Source organism: Calypte anna, chromosome 4B (assembly GCF_003957555.1).
Source record: "Calypte anna isolate BGI_N300 chromosome 4B, bCalAnn1_v1.p, whole genome shotgun sequence".
Classification (NCBI taxonomy): domain Eukaryota; kingdom Metazoa; phylum Chordata; class Aves; order Apodiformes; family Trochilidae; genus Calypte; species Calypte anna.
Window position 1 is genome coordinate 17,132,470 of NC_044249.1, and position 23,361 is coordinate 17,155,830.

Here is a 23,361-nt window from a genome sequence, read left to right on the forward strand (position 1 = left end):
CTTTTCATAGTACCTGTGTAACTCAGTGTTTCCCTTGCCCTGACAGAGGTCTTTGGGCTGTTGGCATAGAGATGAATCTCTGTTTCTTACCTTGCCAAGCCATTTGGTTCAGGCAAAAAGAAGACTGATTTTTGCAGTCCTAAAAATATCTGCAGTTGAGACTGTGATGTGGCAAAGTAGAAAGCAGGGAAGGTGTGAGTGCCATACAGGAAGAATCCTAAGGATGCTCTGCATAGAAAGTACAATAATCCTCCTTTTGTGAAATTCTTTGCAGTGGACAACACCATAACTGTCTCATGTCACAAAAAAATCTCTCTTTTATTGTAGGTTCAGTGCCATGTTCAGTGCCATTTTCAGGGAGCACATCAGCAGGAGCATCCTTACCTGGATGGAGGAGGGGAAGTGACATGTTCTGTACTCAGCAGTTGGTTGTAGCATGGGTCAAGGGCTTCACTGCAAGGCAGCAGCTACTCCCCACGCTTCAGAAAACACCACTCAAACTGTACAGAAAATACCCCAGTGAAACATTTTTTCCAGATGCAGGTCAGTGTCTCAGATGAGGTTATTAAAAAGAGCTTGGCAGAAAGTTTCCTATCCCAATATGTGAAAGTTCTTGGCAAATAAACACCCTGGTACTGTAACCTTAAGACCTACAAGACATCCCAACAGAGGGATTCTGGTACTGGTGGCCATTTTTTTTGCTGAGTGACTCTTGAGCTTCTTCCAGCAGCTGAACTGCAGCAAATTTCAGTTTATTCAGGAGTTTGCAGTTGCTAACCAGTTGCCCTTTGTCAGCCTTCAGCTTTCACTCACCTCAGCCATCTGCAAACACTTCCCAGTCTGGTTCTGCTGTATCAGTGCTGTCAGTGCATCCACCTGCAACTATCCCCATTTTCAAAAAGAAGGCTTCTACCCACCTCTTCCCTTCCTGATTTCCACCCCCATCCGGAGAACCAGACAGCAAATGTCACATGGAAGTTCACACTGATGCTCCATCAATACCTAAATTTCAGTAGGAAACACGTTCTCAGAAGTGACAGCATTATCTGGGTGCTGACAGATTCTGGCCAGATTCTGGCCAATGAAACAAGCAGAGAAAAGGGGTAAGCTGCAAGCAGCACAGGGCAAGAAGCAATACTACAGAACAGGTATTATCCTTTTTGTCTCAAATAACAAATGGAGACTGCAGAAATTCTACATTTCTCATCTTATCAACATGGAAAAATACTGACAGGCAGAGCTATTACACCTGGTATTATAGGAAGGCAAGAAGACATTAATTTGTTCTGAAATTCATCAGATAACTTCACATGTCAAAATATTTTTTTAAAAGCGAGGTTTGGGGGAATGGTTTCATTTGTTTATGTTAAGCTGCATAAAGCAAAATATATGAAATAAACTCAGATGCTTAATCATGGAAACAAGACCAAGGAAGATTATTCTGCTTTTAAAATATGGTTGTAACTTACAAATGCATTTTTAAAAGTGATTTTATTACAAAGCATCCTATCAAGAAATATCATGAAAATGATGGTGAAGCATGCACATTGCTCAGTGACCAAATGGTTATAGAGAGTTTGGAAAGCTCAGCAATTTAGCAAGAGCTGAATTGTTTTAATACTGTAAAGTTGTGATGAAGCCTTTCTCCTGACATTGCTTGTCCATCAGTCACTTCCAACAGCAACTGTGTGGTGAGAGGACATGAGAAAATGCAGACCCTCAACTTTGTTCATTTAGCACACACTAATTGCTGGCTTGATAATCTCGAAGTATTTTCTTTAACTATAGAGGAATACAAATAACAGTATCTGGCCTGCCATGAGCTGTGGGGTCTCAGTTCTTTGGGTGCAGGGTCAATTTCCATGTCTGTTTCACCTCTTCACAAAGAGCAGTAAACATTTGGGAGAGAAAGAGAAGAAAAATAAAAAAGGATATCTCTCAGATTCAGACCTGAGGCCCCAAAATCTCTTTGCATGAGAGGTCAAACTATTCTTGTTCTCCATGGAGTCTTCAGTAAAGGGTCCATGCAGCCCATACAATATGGGAACTTGGGGGGGAATTATGGTATCTTGGAAAATATGCAAAATCGGGAACCAGGGCAGGCAAAGCTCAAATCCATGAGCACACAGAGAAAACAACAATATGATGAGATTGAAACAGAAAACTCCAAGGAAGGAAAGGGACAGATAAAGAGGGTGCGGAAAAATATCTTCAGAACAATTACATTCTGGGATTTTTTTATCAGCTGACAACTGAAAACTATTCTGGAGTACATTTAAATCTATTGATCAGTAAAAAAACCCAAACAAAACAAAAAAATGCAATTACTGAAAGGCAAGAAAAACAGAAAAAAAACCACATAGATGCCATGGCTGGGAAAAGATCCCATCTACTGGTGACTAAGACATACACCACAAGCAAGCAGGCTCCTTCTGGTCTGGACTGGAACCTATTTCCCACCCAAAAAACCCAAACTGTGCTCTAAATGCAGGTTCCCTGTAACATGTGCCACCTTGAAACAAAAAAGGTATCTGCATCATACCTCACAAGAGAGGGAGCTTCATTGTAAGCCAATTCTATCAGTGTCTGCAGCCACACAGACATCTATAGCAGCATCACTTCTCTAAGTACATGGAGGCAAACTCTCATTTTTTTGTTGCATGGATTGAAAGAAATCAAACTGCTGAAAGGTATTCACTACTATCAGGAAAATATACATTAAGAGCAATGGCTAACTATTAACAAGTACCTTTTAGGCAGACTCTCTCTAAATAATGTGCCTCTCCAGTTTGTTTTTGAAATCAATCTGAATGCCTGTTTGCATCCTCTGAGCAAGCTCTTCAAGGAGTCACAAACAACATTTGCAAAATTAACCAGGCTCTTGAGAAGGAAGAGCAGCAAAGACTGCTTGGTTTTCAGCTCTATTATTTGTTGCTGGGTGGGCTGAAGGGAGCATTTTGTTGCTGTATGCCTCAAGTATCTTTCCAATAAATGCAGTTCAGTATCAGACGATCTCCTGCACTTAACATACTCAGTGCCATTTTTGCAAATCAAATCCTAAAACCTTAGAAGTACAAAATTAATTAGATAGATTAAAAAAAAAAAAAAGAAAACAAAAAAACAAACAATAAAACCAAACAACCCATCATCACACAAAGAATATGGAATATTCTTTCTGCTCAGCTTAGCAACACCTTTGCTACTTCTCTGTGATGGGCACCCTAAACACCACAAACCTATTAATTGGCACTGCCAATTACTCACATTGATGAGCACCTTGCACACAGCAGGGTTAAGGAAAGCCATCCTGCTGTTCCTCTTGGTACTGCCCCTTGGCACCCAAAGATGCCAACCACATCCCCCAACCTCTCGTGTTGCTTGCTGCAATTTCATATGTACAGTCCTGAGAGCAGGATTTCCCACAAAGGTGTTTGGGTGTTTGATGTGGGCCTGATGGAATGATTTCAAACACAGTTCCACTCAGACTGAGTCACTGTAAAAAAGAGAAGCTATGGAAAACTTTTGTTGTTATTTTGTTGTTGCTTTTTGCCATCTCCATTCCTTTTGGTTTTGTTCTCCAGCTTTTAGAAAGCAATTGGGCTGTTCTGAGGTGATTCCCTTCACCCTCTCCTTCCCCCCAGGGCCTGCATGTGCTTGACACTATTTGGAAAAGAGACTAACAGGGTGTTCAGTTTTAGCAGGCCATTAATTGATAACACTTAATTAATCTGCCGTGTGAGAGATCAAGTGAAGATTGTGTACCACAACCAGCAACATATATTGACTTTGTTATTCCAATTATGTGTCTGACCAGAACAGCCCTTTGGTATAAGACTTAACCTTTGAATCACCCTCAGCACAGAAGTAGATCAGCTCCTAGGGATCTGACCTGAAAAAGACCTTGACACTGCCAGAGCTCTGTATGTGCTCGAAAATGTTCCACCTTCTGCTTGTCACACCCAGTGCTCCTGTTGTCATTTGCAACTACATTTCTGTGTTGGACACAATTCTCCTATAAGATGTTGATAATTAGCGGGAAACTCTGATTACAATTCACTGTTTCATGTTGGCACACATTTTTGTTTGGTTTGTGGTGAGATTATGTTGGGGTTTGGCTTTGGTTTGGGATTTGTTTGTTTGTTTGCTTTTGGTTGGTTGGGGTTTTTTTCAGTTGCTTATTTTTGGGGTTTTTTTAAAGAGTGCCCAGAAAAGAGCAATTAGTTTCAGCAGCAATTGTGTAAGTGCAGCAGACAAAGAGAGCAAATTGCCTTTAGCAGACAATTTATAAATCAGCTGCAGATTTCCAACTCGGTTTTTATTTTTGTTTCCTTGGGTTATCTTCCACTTAATTGGGTAACAATATCAGAGGCAGTTTGGTGTCATTTACTATAAGAAAACATAACTAAAAATATATTCATCAGATTTCCTGTGGCTTTTTTCAAGGATAGTGAACAACAGCACCATATCAAGGAGTAGCAATCAGCCTTCTCTGTGTGCTAATTTTGCTGTGCTAAATCCACGTTTCTTCTCCTACAAAAGTCAGTATAAAATCTGGAGCAGACATACCCAAAACTGCGTAGCAAATCTTACTTAACATCCACCTGCCATGAACATAACACACCATTTTGTCAGACATGGATCTGACCAGGATACGGATGGCTATTTTATGGTGCAATTTTCTTTAATGCACTCTTTCTCCCACAACACCCTCCCCAACCAGAGGGAGAGGTTAGCGTACAAATGCAACAATGAATTGCACAAAGAGGAATTCTTCAGAAAATAAGTCAAAATACAGTGATTTTTATTTTTGAAAAAGAAAAATCTTTTAAGGCAATCTCATTATTTGAGTGTTAAACTTGGCAGTATTACTTGCTGGGCTAAGAGGAAAGAAAGTAGGCTTTTAGCTGAGAGACATCTATGAATAACAAAAAGCCCAGAGAATGAGATGATTTCAAGTCCTCCATCTTGTCTATTATTACAATCTAGTGTGAAGTAAAACTGCTTTGGTTTCTGACTTCACCAATGTAAAACCACTCAGGTAGGTCCAAACTCAGATAACTCTGAAAAATTTAATATAGAGAGTTACCAGTTTAAAGTTGCTTTAAGATGGCAGAGCATCAGTCTGCTGTGTCAGCAATAAAGCTGTGATGGGCCTAATGCCTACACTGTTGTTTAAATTATCAATATTTACTTCTAATAAACAGAAGGAAGAGTAATTGGCCTTGGAATGATTAGAATACAAGGCTCTCATAAGCAGGTCCATTCCTTTTAAACAGGGTTGCTAAACAAGGCTCAATAGAATACTAATTGCTTTGCCACTTCCCCAACAAAACACACACCTGCAAACTGTATTTGTCCTGATTAAATCCCATATGATTCTAGGAATGAAAAGGCATCAAATGCACAAGCTAACAGTAACTCACAGGTACAGCAGTGGTCTCTGAAACATTTTGTTTTCAAAGTATTGACCAAGACAAAGTTTTCTTGCTCTTTTTATAACATGCCATTGGGTCTTTAACTTTTGTCTGGTGGGATTCCTTGGCAAGCAGCAGGGCAGTGTAGAGGAAATGCCTATGGAAGGTATCACTTGAAAAGATCAGTATGTTATCCAAAAGTGCTGTGAACCAACTGCAGCCTGAACCCCCAAGAAACACTTCTAAAGTTGGGGTGAATCTTGACCCCACAGACTGCTGGCTGAGACACAGGGACACTACCAAATGAGCCAAAGGCAAATGAGAAACATCCAAAGATAAATGAATATATGCCAAAGCTTATGTGTGCTATCAAGCAATAAATACACTAGGAGTAGGAAGTGCAAAAAGTAATTAAGGTTAAGAAAGAGGCATATGCAAGCTATAAAACATTAGGTAGAGAGGAGGACTAGAAAGATTGCAGAAGGAAGTTAAGAGAGTGTAAAGAAAAAAAATTAATATAGGCAGCAGAGGAAGAGACAGTAAGGGAGATTGTATGAGAGGCTAAGATAAATAAGAAGATAATTTTCAATTTTGTAAGGCTTAGAAGTCAGATGTTGAAGAAATGTCTCTAAGAGACAGAGAATTCTGTTCTAAAAAGTAGACATTGTGCTAAAGCAGATTAAAAAAAAATCAAGTGTTTCTAACTCCACATTCAAAAGATTCTGTACTCTCCCTGTGGATTCTTGGGATGATAACATACACATCTTGGATATAATGGAAAGTGGAAGGTGTCCCTGCTTCTGCAGGATGGTTGGAATTAGATTTTTACAGTCGCTTCCAACCCAAACCATTCTGTGACTGTATGAAAACTGTGCAGCTTTTACAGGGGCCTGAAATTGGCCAAGCAACACATATATAACCATACAGGATATTATTGCTGCCCTTTGTTTGGACAAATGGAGGAACTGAATTTGATATGAAAACAGGAACACATCAGAAGGATGGCTTGAAGTGTTTGGAAGGATGTCAAAAGACAACAAATAAACAGCCCAGATGTTGCAAAAAGTCCCTCAGAAACTTTGGAAAAGTGATTTAATGTTGGCCAGTCAGGGAACAGTCACATCAGGGACAATGACATTTGAAGTGCCAGAGGGAGTATCAGCCCTATGCACTGAGATGACTAAGTAGAAATTGGAAATGCTCAGAATATCAAGGGTGGCTGTTGAAGGACCTTTTTTATGCTCATCATATAGAATGTGTGGCATTAACTAATTGGGAAGTCAGTAATTCTAGGACCTAAGAACTGGTATCTCTAAGCAAGAGGCTGTGTAAGCACACACAAGGGCAATTTCCCCAGCAAAATCTGTGTTCATACAATCTGTGGGAGAAAAAGTCCAAGGCAGAACAGTAAAAGCAAAAATATCTCCTTTCTGGCAGTAATGGGAAGGGAGGATTTTGAAAGATAATTTTTCTGTAATGTATTTCTGTCCTCGTCTGAAGTATTCTTGATTCTTAATATTTACACTGTAAATATTTTTTTCAGTTTTTACTGAACAGTGTGAAGAGTACAACTTACCAAAGTCTGACAAATTATTGCTACCAGAGTACATACCAGTCATGGACAGTAATGAGGATGGCAACATCACCTTTTTGGCTGAGGTTTGAGTAATGAAGCAGAGAGAAAGGTTGGCTGAGACCATGACTGCCTTCCTTTCGTTATGACTGACCACTTAAAAAAAAAAAAAAAGAAAGAAAAGAAAAAAAAAGTGACTATATATTCTAATAGAGGCTGGTCACCTTTGGCACCAGGCTGAGGAAATGAGACTTCACTGAGACAGAGGACTCCCACAAAAAAGTGTGAAAAATTGAAATGACAAGGTTATGTTGATAGCTTGTTGAATGAATGAAGGGAATGAATTGAAATTTACATTTATATAGCACTGTTGATCTACACTGTTATCACTCAGGACTAAGGAGTTAGCAGCAGACTTACTTTGCCAGCACAGCTGCACTGGGGAATGAAGTGAAATAGGACCAAACATCATTTTCCCAGAAACAGACCCTACAAAAATAGTGGAGAAAGGAAAAAAACCTGTGTAAAAGCTTTTAAAGGATGCAAATCTGGGGGAAAAAAGTAGAGCACTTCATGCATGGAAAATTAGGAAGTGGAGAAGGTATAGAAAAATATTTTGAAGTTCAAATCATGATTCCAGGAATGAAACAAAACAAAAACCACAAAAAATAATGTAATCCTTTTATCTATTCCAGTCCAGGAAAAAGTATCCCACCGTTCCTTACTTTCTATCTCTAAAAACCTACAGACATTGAGATTCAGTAACTTAGCTGGTGCATCATTGCCTGTCCTTAAAGTTAGAAATTCTTTCTGAACTTCCTTGCATTTAAGTCTATCACTTCCTAATCAGTTCTTGCTGAATATGAGGTTGAACTGCAGAAACTGATCACTCTCCTCTTGATAACAGCATTTTATATACTGGAAAGCTGGAATCATGTCCCTGTTGGTCCTTGGTATGGCTACAGAGTGGGTCAGTACTTCCCTCCAATGACCTGACCTCCCTTTTGCCTGACCGCCATGGTCACTGCCACAGGATGAGGACAGAGCACTGTCTGAGGGTCTAAACTGAGACCTTCCCCATGTGTGTTTGGTTCTTGTAGGTAATTGTATGTTGGATGTTTGGGCTAAAGGTGGTAATTACTGCTCTGCACTCACTAATCACTTGTGCACAAGAATTCACATGGAATGCACATTTTATTTACCTAAGTTATCCCCCAAGATCATCCAGAGGACCTTACCTCCAGCCTGCTATCTTTCATCTGTCTCACAGAGCAAACCCTCAGTCACCTCATGCTGGTGCTGCTACAAATCTGCTTCCTTTGAACACTTTCTTTGTAAAAATTAAATGTTTTAAAAGCAACAAGAGAACATCTAACAGGCAAGAAAACCTGGCTTCTTGGTAGCAAGCACTTTTACTACTTTGTGGTGTGATGAAGAGTTAGTTGGTAGAATTCCTGCATAATTCTGTGCTAAAGAAATTCATTCTTCAAAATGAAGCAGGACACATGAAACTCAGAGCACATTGCATTCTTTTTTTCTATCTGTTGCAAATTTTAGGGCTATTTAAGAAACAGTTTGGCCATCATGTCCAATAAGAATATATGCAGCAGAGCACCTTCCTATTATACAAAGAAATCACACTAGCTTGCCTCAATGAGATTTCAAAACAGGTCCACACTGATACACAACTAATTGGGGTTTTTTGTTGTTAACATTTTATGTTGACTAAATAGAGCTCTCTGACAAATAAGTTGGATAATATCATCCCATATCTGCTGGGCAGCTGGTTCTTTTTACCCAGATGAAAACACTACTGATTCACAAATACTAATTAATCCATCAATGCTTGGGTCTTAGAACCCCTACAGGTTAGTTTTGCCATCATAATGTACTTAATATTTTTATGTTGCACAATATTGGCAGCTCCTTGCTCCTCAACATTAAGTTCTATGCACCATGACATTGTATTAAGCTTTGCTTAAGTGGCAAATACTGCTTTTTAAAAAGAGGTCCTTTATTTAATTCCTACTAGGTTAGGTTTTATTTTATGACAAAAAAGGACTCACAGAAAACCAAAGACTTCTCACTCAACCTTGGATCTCTCATGCTGTACAGAAGGGTTCTGCTGATGCCCCTGACAAAGAGACTCTGAGAGACCAAACAACTTGCTTAGTTTTGCTGGATAAAAAAAAGCAGACAGCAAACCTTCCTTTCTCCTGAACTTTGTCCACTTAGCTTTGAAAGTTCTTTCAATTAGCTCACAGTGAAATGGGGCCAAGTTTGCAGGCAGAGATAAACACAGAAGATTACAACAGCTTGGGAAGAAATAACACAAGTAGGGCTCGCTGCTGAAGCAGGATTTAAATAAGGGGGAATGTTCCTGTTGCTCTGGAGGTGAAACTAGAGATGGGAGAAAAATGTTAAATTAAACTTCAAGGGTAAATAAAATGGCTTTCACCTTAATAGTGAGCTCGTGGCCCCAGTTACAAATTATTGAGATAATATACCCATACTGGGATAATCAGCATGAGAAAAGCTGTGTGTAAATGTGATTCAAATTTTGTGTAACATTAATCAGTAACAGTCAAGACTGGTAAACAGAGTAGGAGGTTAGAGGAATAAAGAGTATGAAAAATTCTGTGGAGCACACAAAATCCATACTCATAGAGTCATTCAGGCCAGAAAAGATCCAAAGAGTCCAACTGCAAACCTAACACTTCCATGTCCAACACTAAACCATGTCTTTAAGATGTGTATACATGTCTTTTAAATAACTCCAGGTGTGGTGACTCAACCTCTCCCTGGGCAGCCTGTTACTCTAAGACACCCTAAAAAGAAAACCTCAAGCAAAAGGGGTTTGAAATGTGAAAAAGGTGTCTTAAATTCTCCAACAGAATGTAAAAGGACACAGTGGTGTCAGGAGACAAGAAGAATACAGCCTGATCAGTGATGTCAGAACCTTTCCAGATGCACAATTGGGTGGAAAAGAATTATTTCCTCACATAGAAAATGAGGAAGTCACTTGGTGCTCTGCAGGAGGAACATCAAATGGAAACTAAGCAGAAAGCTAGCTAGACATTTATCTTGGGACTAATGGTGAGACTTGGAGATAAGATGCTGGTTATTTGGAGACAGCCAGAAAGACTTTCCTGATTTACTGAGAAAGAGGAATGTCACAGTCTGGACAGTGGCTGTGCAGTGACAGATGCTCTCTGTTATTCATAGAATCATAGAAAGTCAGGGACTGGCAGGGACCTGGAAAGATCATCTATTCCAACCCCCCTGCCAGAGCAGGGTCACCTCTAGCAGGTCACACAGCAAAACATCCAGGTGTGCTTTGAATGGCTCCAGGGAAGGAGACTCCACAACCTCCCTGGGCAGCCTGTGCCAGTCTCTGTCACCCTCACAGTGAAAAAATTCTTCCTAATATTTATATGGAACCGTGTATGCTCCAGTTTGTAACCATTGCCCCTTTCCCTATTATTGGTCACCCCTGAGAAAAGCTTTACTCCATTCTCCTGGAACTCACCCCTTACATATTTATAAACGTTGATGAGGTTACCCCTCATTCTCCTCTTCTCCAAACTGCAGAGCCCCAGCTCCCTCAGCCTTTCCTCCTAAGGGAGATGTTCCACACTCTCAGTCATCTTGGTTGCTCTGCACTGGACTCTCTCAAGTAGTTCCCTGCCCTTCCAGAACTGAGAAGCCCAGAACTGGACACAATATTCCAGATGTGGCCTCATCAGGGCAGGGTAGAGAAGGAGGAAAACCTCTCTCCACCTACTAATCACCCCCTTCTAATTCACCCCAGGATGCCATGGGCCTTCTTGGCCACAAGGGCACATTGCTGGCTCATGGTCATCCTTCCATCCACCAGACATTCCCAGAGGGAAGAATGGAATAAAGGGCAGAGTCTTTAAGGTTGAATAAAACCTGAGTAGGTAGAAGACAACCTGTCTCAGTAAATATTGTCCTTCTCCCATGAGGAAACTAGAAGCAGTGGCAGGAGAGCCTTAACCCAGCTACCCCAGAGGGCTCCCTTGGGAGCCATTTTATACTGAGCCCCATGGGAAGGAGCACTGTGATTGCTCCATTTGGGTCACCTGTCCCATCCTCTCCTCCCATGGGCTCAGCTGCTCCTCATTATCACTGCCTCATCACCAGCCTGGCAGCTGCTGCTGCTGTTCCAGGTTGGGTTTTTCTACCCTGGTCCTCTCAAACCAGGACAAGGAAACAGCAAGAAGCCTGAGCTTGAATAGTACCAAGGAAACAACAAAGACAAAAACAAATTCAACTCCCCAGAGCAGGAAGAAAGAGGGATGCAGTGCTGGCTATGGGAAACTGCCAGGCCTAGACAAGACAAGTCTTGTTAGACGAGGCTCTCAGGCTGCTTGTGAAAATTATGAAGTCTGCTTGTGAAAATTGTGAAGTCTGCATGCTTATCTGGCATTGAACTGAGCCTCCCTGGTTGCTCCCCTGCCATCATCCCTTCTAGAGACTCCACAACCTCCCTGGGCAGCCTGTGCCGGTCTCTGTCACCCTCACAGTGAGAGCACAGGTGGGGGACCAGAGGTAGAAGACTTTGGAATGTATTCATAAAAACTAAAGGGAAGTTTGAACTGTAGATAAGGGACCAATTGGTGTTGAAGGTTCAGCAGGCAAGAGAGAAAGGTCATGTATTAAATGTATTAAATGCAAATTGGAGAGGTTGGAGTGTTTTAGAGAGGGAAAGGAGTAAATTGGAGGCTTGGGCAAAGAAGTAAGCTGAATAAACAAAATATAAAGAGCTATCATGTGCCTGCATAAAAGAAAAATGCTCTCCCAAAAAACAGATTCCCTATTAAGTGATTTTGCTTGATATTTTCATGCCACTCGTGAGTTATCAATCTCCCCACCCATAAAGATAAATGTCATACTGGCCCTAGCCCATCAGCTATTCTCAATTTATCACCATTTAATATATACTAAAATGCTCTTACCTCTGATTGCAAAAACAAACAAAATAAGGCAACATAAATCAAAAAGAAAGGGAAAGGGAGACGAGGAGGCTGAAGAGACAGAATGAAGATTTGCTTCTCAAAAGAGCATATTTTTTTCCTCTTGATCTTTGCATGTAAGTTCTTAAGGCCTCTCCATCACAAAAACACCCCAAAGGTCTTACACTGCAAAGCACATCAGTAGTTTATTAATTCCCTCACAACACTGGAACAAACATTCAGCCCTGGAAGGGGAGTGGGGAAGCTGTAGAGTAGTAGCAAACTCAGCAACCCTATGTCTCTCTCTCTCTCTCTCTCTGATCCCATTATAAACTAACACAATATTTTTCTCCAATTTTCAGTCCGTATTGCAGCTCGCAGCAGCAAAGATACTGAAAGCAGCAGGAGCCAGGCAGGGGTGTCAGACTTCAGAGGGGACACTGCCTTGGGACCTGGGGGGGCCAGTAAATCAGTGCACGCTTGTCAACAGCTCCAAGCTGCAGGAATTACTCGAGCGAAAATAACAAATGGCTGTCATTGTGGAGCCAAAAACCTGTGATTATAATTATCACATCCCCAGTGACCTTGCATAAACTTTAATCCCTCTCCAATGGAGCATTTAAATAGCCTGCATCTACTGGCAGGGAACCGTGTCCCCTTAGTTGAAAATACAGAGAGCAGGAGAGAAACGAGCCACAAAGAAACCACCAAGCCCCTCTGTGTCTTACAGCTTGTATTAAAGAGTTGTACAAGAAAAGCCCTGTCACTGTCTTTTTAATTGATATTATAGAGTCATCCTGCATTCAAAATGCCATGGTGGTCTCCAGACTTGGCTAAACCTAGCATCCAGGTTTTAATGAGATGAAAAGGTCAAACAACACCAAGTTTTCATCACTGCAGTCAGTGGGTCACTGGCCTGAAAAAGTGACTACACAGGGTAAGTAAGAGGCTGGGTTGTTGAGTCAAGGAATCTTCAGGGAGGAAATCTCCTTCCACCTTGCAGTTAGCTCACCCTTGCAGGTCTGTCTATGATCAAGACTTAAATGAATTCTTCAGCCTTGGTTAAAGACCTTTTTCCATTGCCGAAATCAGGTGCTTTAGCTATTTGTTGTTTTATGTTACCCCTTACAGCCAGGAGAGGATGTCTTTGACTACAGAATTATTTTCTAGTACCTTGTTCTACTTCTCTAGGTCACAAAGACAGTTCCATCCAATATAGACTGGTGCTGCTGAAACCCTAACAGCTTTGATTCTAAGGAAAGGAATTTGATTTGGACTCTAAAGGGTTTCATAGTCCTCATGTTTCTGATCTGGAAATGATCCTTTCAGGGGAAAAATCTATTCATGCCATTTCATGTAACCAAGGCCTCCAAAGCACATCAGACTCAGTAGCTGAAGGAGTCTGATGACACTGCTTTGAAACTGTACAAACTGAGTTCCTTTCTGATAATCTGATTACAGGTTCACAGACCACAGAAAATGCAAACCAAGTAATTCCCCTGGGGACCTTTGGCACACAGCAAGTGCTCCCATGTTTAGGAAACCATCACATGTGAGTTTAAAGCAAAAGACCTTTTCTGATACATACACATGTTGACTATGTTCAGCAGGAGCTTTACACCATGGTATCACATAACAGTGACTTTTTTTCCCCCCAGTATTACTGCAAGAAGGAAAAAAGAACTTCAGTGAGAGGTTTCCCTGCCTATGTCAGGGGGGTTGGAACCAGCTGATCTTGAAGGTTACTTCCAAACCAAATGTGATTCTATGAACTGGAAAATAATTTTTCTAATTGCACAGGGTGTCAGTAGCTTCAAAGCTAGTGCATAAGAAGAATTACACATTCAATTCAGCAGCAATTTTAACAAATTCAAAACTTAAAATAAAGCAATCAGTGTAACAGGAGATCTTAAGGGGAAGTCACTTCTTGGACAAAACACAAGCATTCCTGTATCAGTGTGCAGACTGCTGTATGTGCTGCTCACCTCCACTTCTCTATGTAAATAAATTAAGGAAAAGATATCTACAACAAGAGGGATATTTCCCAAAAATAGGAAATTGCAGTGTCTAGGAAGGTGATAAATACTTGAAATGGAGTTGTTCATGCCCACAGTCAGGCTTGTACATTTAAACGTGGCATTAGAGATAAAAATAAATAAGAAGCAGTCATGGTACAGTTAAAGGCCTACAGTGGAAAACAGAGGACCTTTGTTATTTCAATAGTTTTGCAAGTCAATAAAACTCCAGTATATCTTGCAAAGGGAGGATTTCTCCTAAGCAGCTGTGTTAACCTACACCAGACACCCTGGTAAGCCCAGGCAAGCTCTCTTAACCCACCAGTGTCAGCCCCACTTGACAGTGCATTGAAAACATGGCTACAGGGAGCACAAGTCCCCTTTTTGCTCTCTGACTGGATTAGGATGTTCTCTGGACCAGAGAGACAATGAGAGAGACAGCCAGAGCCTCACGGAGCTTTGCATCCCTGTGACACTCTGGAAATAAGTGGTGGCACGGGACAGACAGCTCTTTTCAGGCACAAAGTGGCACTCAGAGGGATTGAGCCCAGGTGACTCTACAGCCTGTGACATCAAGGGCACACGACATCCACTGCATAGTCCCAACTTCCATCAGCCTCCTTCATTGAAATGAAAATTCTGTGTTTGCCTCACTGCAACATAAACAAATACATTAAATATCATTTAATAATAGCATGGGACATTTCTCCCTTTGTCATGGATCATTCCAAATGCCTCCTTTCCTGGTTTGCAGTGTGCTACAGCTGCCCAAGTCTAGAGCTGCATATTCTGTGTGTTTCATGAAAGATTTGGTAAAAGTATACAACCACTTAATTTGTATTGTGAGCCTATTTTGACTGTGAGTTAAAATTGAAATTATTTTGAGATAGTTATTGCTGGACACTAGAAATCCTTGAACAGTACAAAACCAAAAATGTTGAGAGAAGAGAATGATGTTGTATGAATGATACAATAAAATTTAATTTCTTTTGATATCAATGGTGTGGACTGATGGTGGAAGCCCCTTGCAGTCCTGTATCCCTAACATAACAAAAAGTATGCAAAAAACCACCCAAAAAGGTGGTGTTTGTGCACTGCAGTGGGACCAGCTGACTGTACAACTGGGTCATTGTTTAAGAGTTTCAATTTCAGTGTAAAGCAACTTGAACAGACAGCTCATAAAACTACCTACACGTTATGGGGCAAATTGATCATCTCTGAATCAGTCGCTCTTGGCTTCCCACTCAGAACTCTTTTCATGAACCCCACCAGAAGTAATGGGAGCTCCACAAGCAGAACAAATAGACAATCATTTCATACTGAGAGAAGAATTTCCCCCCACCTGCTGTGTGTCCAGCACACAAACCCACCTTTCACCAAGGGAAGGAAACACAACCTGCACGGGCCTCTCCAGCCCTACCTTTCCATCCCCTCCTCTGTGTTCTGCTGCCATCAGGACCAGACAGACAATCTGACATTTTTAACAGCTTTTATCATTTCCTAACCTTGGATCTCAGCTGTTCAACATTCCCCAGCACTTTCCTGCAGTGAAAATGGGTTCACTCAAAAGATGACCTCAGTTTACTGAAGTGCCAAAAGCAATCTCTAGCCCTATAATATTTTGGCCTCCTAAAGACCCCATCCCAAGCAGAGGGTTACTCTGAAAAGGCAGTGAGACCCAGACAAATAGAAATGTCACTACCCTTGGTAAGGTCCCGATAGTCTTGGCTAAGCAAGGAACCTATATAATGCATGGGGATGCTGCACAAGCTAGGAGATGCCATATAGAAACCAGAGCAGCAACCCAGAACCTCTCATCAACAGGAAATGTCCAGGGAGGCTGCAGATGCTCCCTCCCCTGGAATTGTTCAGAGCCAGGTTGGATGGAACATGGAGCATCCTGGTGCAGTGGGAGGTGTCCCTGCCCATGCAGGGGGGCTGGAACTAGATGGTCTTCAAGGTTGCTTCCAACCCAAACCATTCCATGATCCTGTGAAATGTAAGGCAGAAGAAGGCTGCCTTGCCCCAGGTAAATTCACCTCAGGATTTCTGATCACCATGCAGATCTGGGCATTTGGGCTGTGTGTAAGTATTCTGGCACTGCAATATCATTTTTCCAGCTTTTGGCAAAAATCCACTGACTGGGAATTTTTATTTTTACAAGTTTTTTTTTTTTTTCCCTTACAAGCCAGCAAGACTTGTGCTGGATGGAGTATTGACACCTCAGACCTGCAAGTACTCAACAATCTTTCTCAGTATTTCTCAGAGAAATACTGAAAGAACTTGCTTCAGTTATTTTTACCTCTTTCATTTATCCCATTCCCCAAGGCATTTATATTGGTCTGAAATTTAGACTTTGCTTGGAGAGGGAACCATCTATATTTAGAGAGGGGTATTTCTCTGCCCCAAATTAAATAATATTTCTGAATCTTAAAACTTTCACAAGGTTTCATGAAATCCAAGGAATACTGACCTGTCCCTGGGATCTTCATCTCAAGAAGCTTTTCTTCTGAAACTGGTGTGAGTTTTCCAGCAGAAGCAACACCTGACCTGCTTTGTCTGACAAAAGTTATTTTATCAGAAAATTTTCAGCTAGAATCAAAGTCCATGCAGCATTCCAATTTTAAACCCAGTTTTCCCTCTCAGTGGAACATCCTTCTTCAAGCTGCTTTCTCAGACTCATACAAATATAGCAAAAATGATAACCTATGTTTTTAAAGGATTATCCTGGTTATGTAAAAAAAAACAAAACAAACAAAACCTTGCACTATGAAACCTGTAAGTTCAAAACTAGGAAAATCAATTAATAGAGACAAAAACTGCATGTATTACTTTTTGAGTCAATTTTTTGAGCTTGTTGCCCTGAGTTATTTTGTTGCTTGAGGTAGACAGGCTGTGCATCTTTTGGTGGGAAGTAGAAAGTATTCTGGTTTCATTTCTGAATCATTCTCACTCTTTTCTGTACAAGTAAGTTTCATGGTTTTTGAGGTCTGATAATGAAGATTTGGCACAGTTTTAAATAGGAGTAACTGGGGAATTCATTGAGCATAACAAACAATGGACCAAAAGAAAAGCTGTTGTAGAGAAGGTACTTCCCAGCTGCCCATTATAACAATTTTTGCCTGTAATTGTAACTCACAAATTGCACTCACTCAAAAAAAAAAAAACAAACCACCAAACCAAAATCACCACAAATCCTTTTTTTCACTTAAATATCCTAAATCAAACATTAAACTACAACTCTTTCAAGAACTAACTTCTTCATTACCTTTCCTTTGTGAAAGGGAAAATAACAGCTAAGTGAAAGGAGCAAAATCAAACATGCTGCAAAGACATCTACAGAATGATTTCCCCCAGAATAAATAAAACACTTCCACACATCACATGGATGTGTGCTCACAGATACATATGTGCAGATATGTACTCAGGGATGTATATATATAATTATATCATACCCATATACACACAAACATGAAAAATGAAACTCCAATGACAATGTGGTCCCCACAAGCCTAGCACTTCAATTATAAAGCAATCCTAGCACAAATCCAGAAAATGTCACTGTCACATGCTTCCATTGTATGCTGTTGAAAATACCTCCAAAGTTTGGAAATTAATCACACAGCAATGCCAATCTTTTAAGCCAGGCATCTATGAACCAGCCTCTTCCCTTCTGAATGAATTACATTGAAATCATATAATTGCAGGCTGCCATTCAGTCACCCTTAACAATAGGAGACTTTGAAAATTGGAAATTTTTTTCCCCTCTGACTCCCAACTTGCAAGCATGAAGGATACAGCAAAAGCTTGGTGCCTTTTAAATTCCCTAAAATCTACATCCTTCAGACAAATGAAAAAAAAAAAAAAAAAGGGTGCAATTTAAGGGCAAATCATTTCGTGTTAATCCTTGGGAACTCAAAGCATGAAGATAAAGGAAGAAAAAATGCAGGTTTCACTTTGCTCATTATGGGACATTGACTTTCACCTAATAGTATGCAATTAAAATTTCTTCATGAGATTTCCTTATTGAAATAAGAAAGATAGGGCCATGCTGAATGTGGTGATAGATCTGGTATAAACGTGCTTGCTGGACAAACTGATTTATCATGTCTCATTCCAGCAGTAGTTTCTTGCTTGCTCATTTCTCATCTTATTACTGTGAAGTTGTAATTAAAGAGGATCCTCCCACAGAGAAGAGTTCTCCTTCAGGACAAGCTAAATTATAAATGCACTGTTCTTTCTCTGAGACCAATTTAAAGGGGCAGTCTGCTGAGGAAAGATGCACATCTAATACTTTGGGCTTCTGTCTCTATAATTTGATGCAGGTCTCTTTCTGTTAGATACAGAATAAATTGGGTTTCTAAGCTGGGCTTCCTGGGTAAATATACCTCTGCAATTGACTATTTCAATTTAAATACAAAGACAATTCAATTAAAATGGTATTGAACCACTGGGGCTGATTTACTTCACAGATACTTCATGTATGATCACTGGTATAATACACTGAAATATTTCAAAGGGCACTGAACAAGTATTTAAGGAACAAAGAGCTTGTAAAAAAAATCTTCCATTCTTCAGGAACAACAGAACAACATTTGACAAAAAGAGAATCAACACTAACCATTACAGGATTAATCTGTCAGAACACTACTGTAAGGAAACATAAACTGGAGGCATGGGATCAGTTCAGCACCATACAATCCATCCTCTGAAAATCCTCATCCCTTGCAACACATCGACTTCTACCAACAAAAATAGAAATGCACAACGTTATTTTCCCCCTTTATTTGGGCTCATATCCTTAATGCAATAAACCATTCCTACTGCAAGCTGTAGCAAAAATCCTCTTTCCTTCAAAGGAAGATACCTCAGGGAAGGAGTCCCAGTACTGCTGTAATTCAGGAAGGTTCTTGTGCTGTTGTGTCTGAACACCTAAACCTAAATACAATAATGCAAGGAAATCCCATAAGACTAATTTTAGGGCTGTTGTTCCCAAAGGCTCTACATTAGAAAAAAAAATTAATTCCTTGAAATAAGAATTACTCATAGCACTTCACAGCAATGCTCGAGGTCACTTCTTATGCCTCTCTAAGGACCCTGGAAACAGGGAATCAGCAGGTGAATTTCATAAAATGGGACTAGGGGAGAAGAATGCACTGAAAGACAGAGGTGAGCTCACTGGGCTTGAAATCCTTGCCCAAGAATGAGAATCTTCTCTTAGCTTTGGAGTGTACATGCAGCTTAATATTAAGTATTACTTTCATGGTATCCTGCCTTTAATGTCAACGTGGGATCTAAAAGAATTCTGATCTCCTGATAATGAAAATCCATCTGATACTCAAAAGGCTCACACAACCATGAGATGGCCTTTTACACTGTTACATCCTAGAGCTTTATGTTTCTCCTTGAGTCCATTAATTTAATTGCATCTCTGGCTTTCACTTTAAAATATTTTATTGTAATCATAGGAGACAGCAATAATTTATTAATGTGCTCAGTAGCAGTATTATTCAGAAAAAGCAGCATTACATTTGCAGACATATAATTCCAGAGTTAATTTCATAAAAGTGTATGTTAACTTGATCCTTAAATTAATACAATTGTCCTTTGCAAGAGAATTAAGGCAGGCAATTCATTTTGTGTCCTATCTACAATGGTTTAAACGTGATGCAAAAAGCTGTGGAAAAGTGAGGTCTTCATAGCAGCTGATATGACCACAAGGGTCTACAGCCCATGGGGAAGCAAGTGAAAAAATCGTTATTCTAAAAGATAGTGAAATATTAATGAGTTTATTTTAGTATTTTTTTAACCCTTTTCACCTAATAAAATCTCAATGATCTTACTTCAAACTGATAAACAAAAATTACCAAATTCTATTCAGAGGTGTTGTATCAGTAAATATTATTTCATTGGCTTCTCTTTCTTTTACAGGTTTTCTTTCACATTTTGTCAAGAGAAGAGAAAATGTGGCAAGGGAAAGAGGAAGGAAAACAGCACAGCACCCCAAAACCTCACCATCGCTTGCTCTACTGCATTTTTGCCAATAAATCTAATTTTTTGTATTTTGTACTGCAGATTATCTGTTATATTATCTGTGATTAGTTGCAGATTTTCATATTCCAAAGTCCAGTGCAGACTGGTCTGATAGTTTCACTGAACACACAAGGTCACACCAGCACGTTTGTGCTTTCACGGATGGCTGCAAGTCCTAAAGCCACTGAATCCTCTTCTTCAATGGTCTTTTTCCATAAAATTTCTGACACATTTATCTAAAAGATGAGGTTTATAATCATTCACAAAACAATTGGAAAAAGGAAATATAACCATATATAGCATGATAAAAAAAACCAAAATGAACTTTTTTCCATAAAAATACAGCCATGTAATCATACCACTTCCAGTCAAGTAAACATTCATTAGAAACTCTTCCCTTAGACATATTCCCTATTCTGATAAAAGCCCCAACTCTGTTTAAAAACATACCAGATATTTGTTGTAAAAATATTTTCCTTGTCTAATGTCTGAATACAGAAAAAACAAATAACAGTGCAATAAAGTGACTAAAAAGCTCACATACTCTCACTCCACTTTCTGAGGAGCTTATGATGAGAATGGATATCCATATCTTCATTTATGAAGAATATCTTGCCCTAGCATTTTCTGCAGCTGCATATTGCTTCTGGACACAGAGAATTTGTTTTATGGATTAATTATTACCTATTAACTTCCATAGCATTCTAAATAGAGCTGCTGTTGGGCAGCAGCAGGTCAGAGCTGTGCAGACAGGGGCTGTGCTCTCAACACCTTAGAGTGTAAAGGGGCAACCACTGACAAACTGCAAGATCAAGCAGAAGGTAAGTAAAGCAAAACTATCAATCATTGCTCAGTCACAGGATAGGCAGGATTCAGACATTGCACATAAAGATGCAGAGAATAAAATAAGAGCATTCCCAACTGGCAGACTCCTCTCAGTCCAACCCTCCTTTTGTTCTTACCAAGTGACTTCTGGTGGCTGACAAATCATCAACCCAACTCAATAAATTTGTTATGGAACATTATCTCAGGCTGAGGAAGGTCAGGGTGTGCTAAAGGTCGTGTTTGTATTAACCCACTACATGAGAGTCCCCCACCCTTGGTCTAAAACATAGTCTTAAATTACACACCACTGAGCTGGCTAGAACAGGCTTCTCATAAACAGCCTCATTTACCTGACATGTTCCCAAGATGTGCCTCACCATCCTGAGAGCAGGTGTGGGTCCCTTTGCTCCAAGGTGTTATTAAAGGCAAAAGCTATGGCAGGAAACACTGAGGTTGTGGAGTTCCAGTCCCTAAGAGAAGAGACATGAGGACAGTCTGATCCCAACAGCAGCACAGTTTGGGTACACAGCACACACTGGACTAGGATCTGATCACAGCTAATCCCATGGAGACCTCTGCTCTAAGCTTCAAGTTTACATCATCAGCCACAGAAGTTGTCTGTTCTGTAAGTTTTATGTTTTGTACCAGAAAAAAAAAAAAAACAAACCAAACACAAGGAAACCTTTAGCCTAGGAGGATGAGGAATACATTTGTAACTCTGAGGTTTTAAATACCTTTTGAGAAAAGTGTTCTTCTCCCTGAAGCAGTGTTAGGAATTAACATCAGGCAGATAGTGACTGTTGTGATTTTGGATACAGGGTAACCATTAATTCAGACAAAATGAGCAGCAAAACAGTTAATGCAGCCGTTTCCAAGAGCAGTCACTCCATGCTCTTAATTAAAATTACTTCAGAACTATGCCACAGTTTCAAAGACAATTTAAAAATATTTTAAAACCGATTTTGTTCCGTTCAAAGATCGAGTATACTGAATTTTTAAATTTTCCTTTTATCTATTTTTATTTCCACTTTCCAAGTAACAGAAAGGGAGAGGACAAAAAGGGAAATCCAGGAAATTTTAATTATCAAGGGGTTTTTTTAAAGACAAATTTTCAGGAATACATTTGCCAAATTTTGTCTTCTTCAAGGCTAGGACTTCTTCCCCCTGATTATTTTTTCAGAAATTTTCACTAGGGATTTGTGTATATCAGACAAACCCCAGTAGCCCACTGCTGCCTGATTCAGTGCCCATTGTGATTTTCTCCTCACAACAGTAACTCCATGATGGCTCCAAGCTTCTTGGTGAGAGTCTCAAGTAACTAAAGCTTACATTAAGGGTTTTTAGAATACATCATTTCATATGGTCAAGCATGAAAAGGAATGGAAGAACCATCATTGTTTTCCTGTATTTCACTACTGTAAAACTAGGCAAGAGTGACATGTAAAGTCATACAAAAATTAAAAACACAGCCACAAAATTGTGGCTCTTACCTTTCTCTTACAACACTAACAACAGTGTCAAACCTAAAATTTTCCCTAGTCCTCAGTCAGAAATTATGCCTATTGAGATATTAAAACCTACTCCCTCATGGACTTGCCCATCACCCAGAGGAAAACACATCCCAAGTTGCCTCTGAGTAACAAGAAGCATTTCATTTCACACACCCCTTTACTCCAGTTCCATTTAACTGCCAGATTAATCTCAGATAATTTCTACAGAAGGCACCCAGTGACTCAAAGCCTGACCCCACAGCATGCTGTGGTGCTGCTGTTACTACCTACAAGGATGGTGGTAGCATCCCTTGTCCTTATCACCAGATGAGGACACTGCAGGTTGCCCATCAGCCACAGCAGTGCCCAAGGGGAAGGGTATATCCAGGCTGCACCCCAAAACCAGATTGATCTCCTGGGACTAAATTTAACAGCTGAGGATTCCTTTACCCTCCATTCATGGTTATCCTAGAGACCTGGACCCAAGACTCATCTGTCCTCACTTTCAGGCATCAAGCCTACACCATTCTTCTCTTTTTAGAGAGAAAAGATCTCTAAAGAACAATTCACTTAATTCTAATAAAGGCCTTTTTTGGAGCTCCTCTCTCTCTCCATAAGTTTAAGAAGAGATCTAAGGTCTCTAGACCTCAACTTGCCCAGCTGTGCCTCTGGGATTGTAATGGACCCCAGATAAGAACCAGCCTATTCTGAATATGATTTTTTAACCAAACCAGGAAAGGCAGCAGACTTTCCATCACAGCTGAGAGTGTACAGGACACGGATTCATCAGTACTTAACCTGGGGGGAGGAAACGGGTCAGCTAACATCTCCAAATGGCACCATTTACTTGGAATTCCCAGTAAAATGGGCAATTTGGGACTGGACACCAAGAAATAAAAGACTAGTAAAAGGACCTGGCTGCAAACAGTGTCCTTGGCAGAAAACCATTCTTGGACAATTGTGAAAACAGGAAATGTTTGCTTAGTGCAAAGAGCAAACACAGAAATCTTTTAAAGACACACATATCTTGAGTCT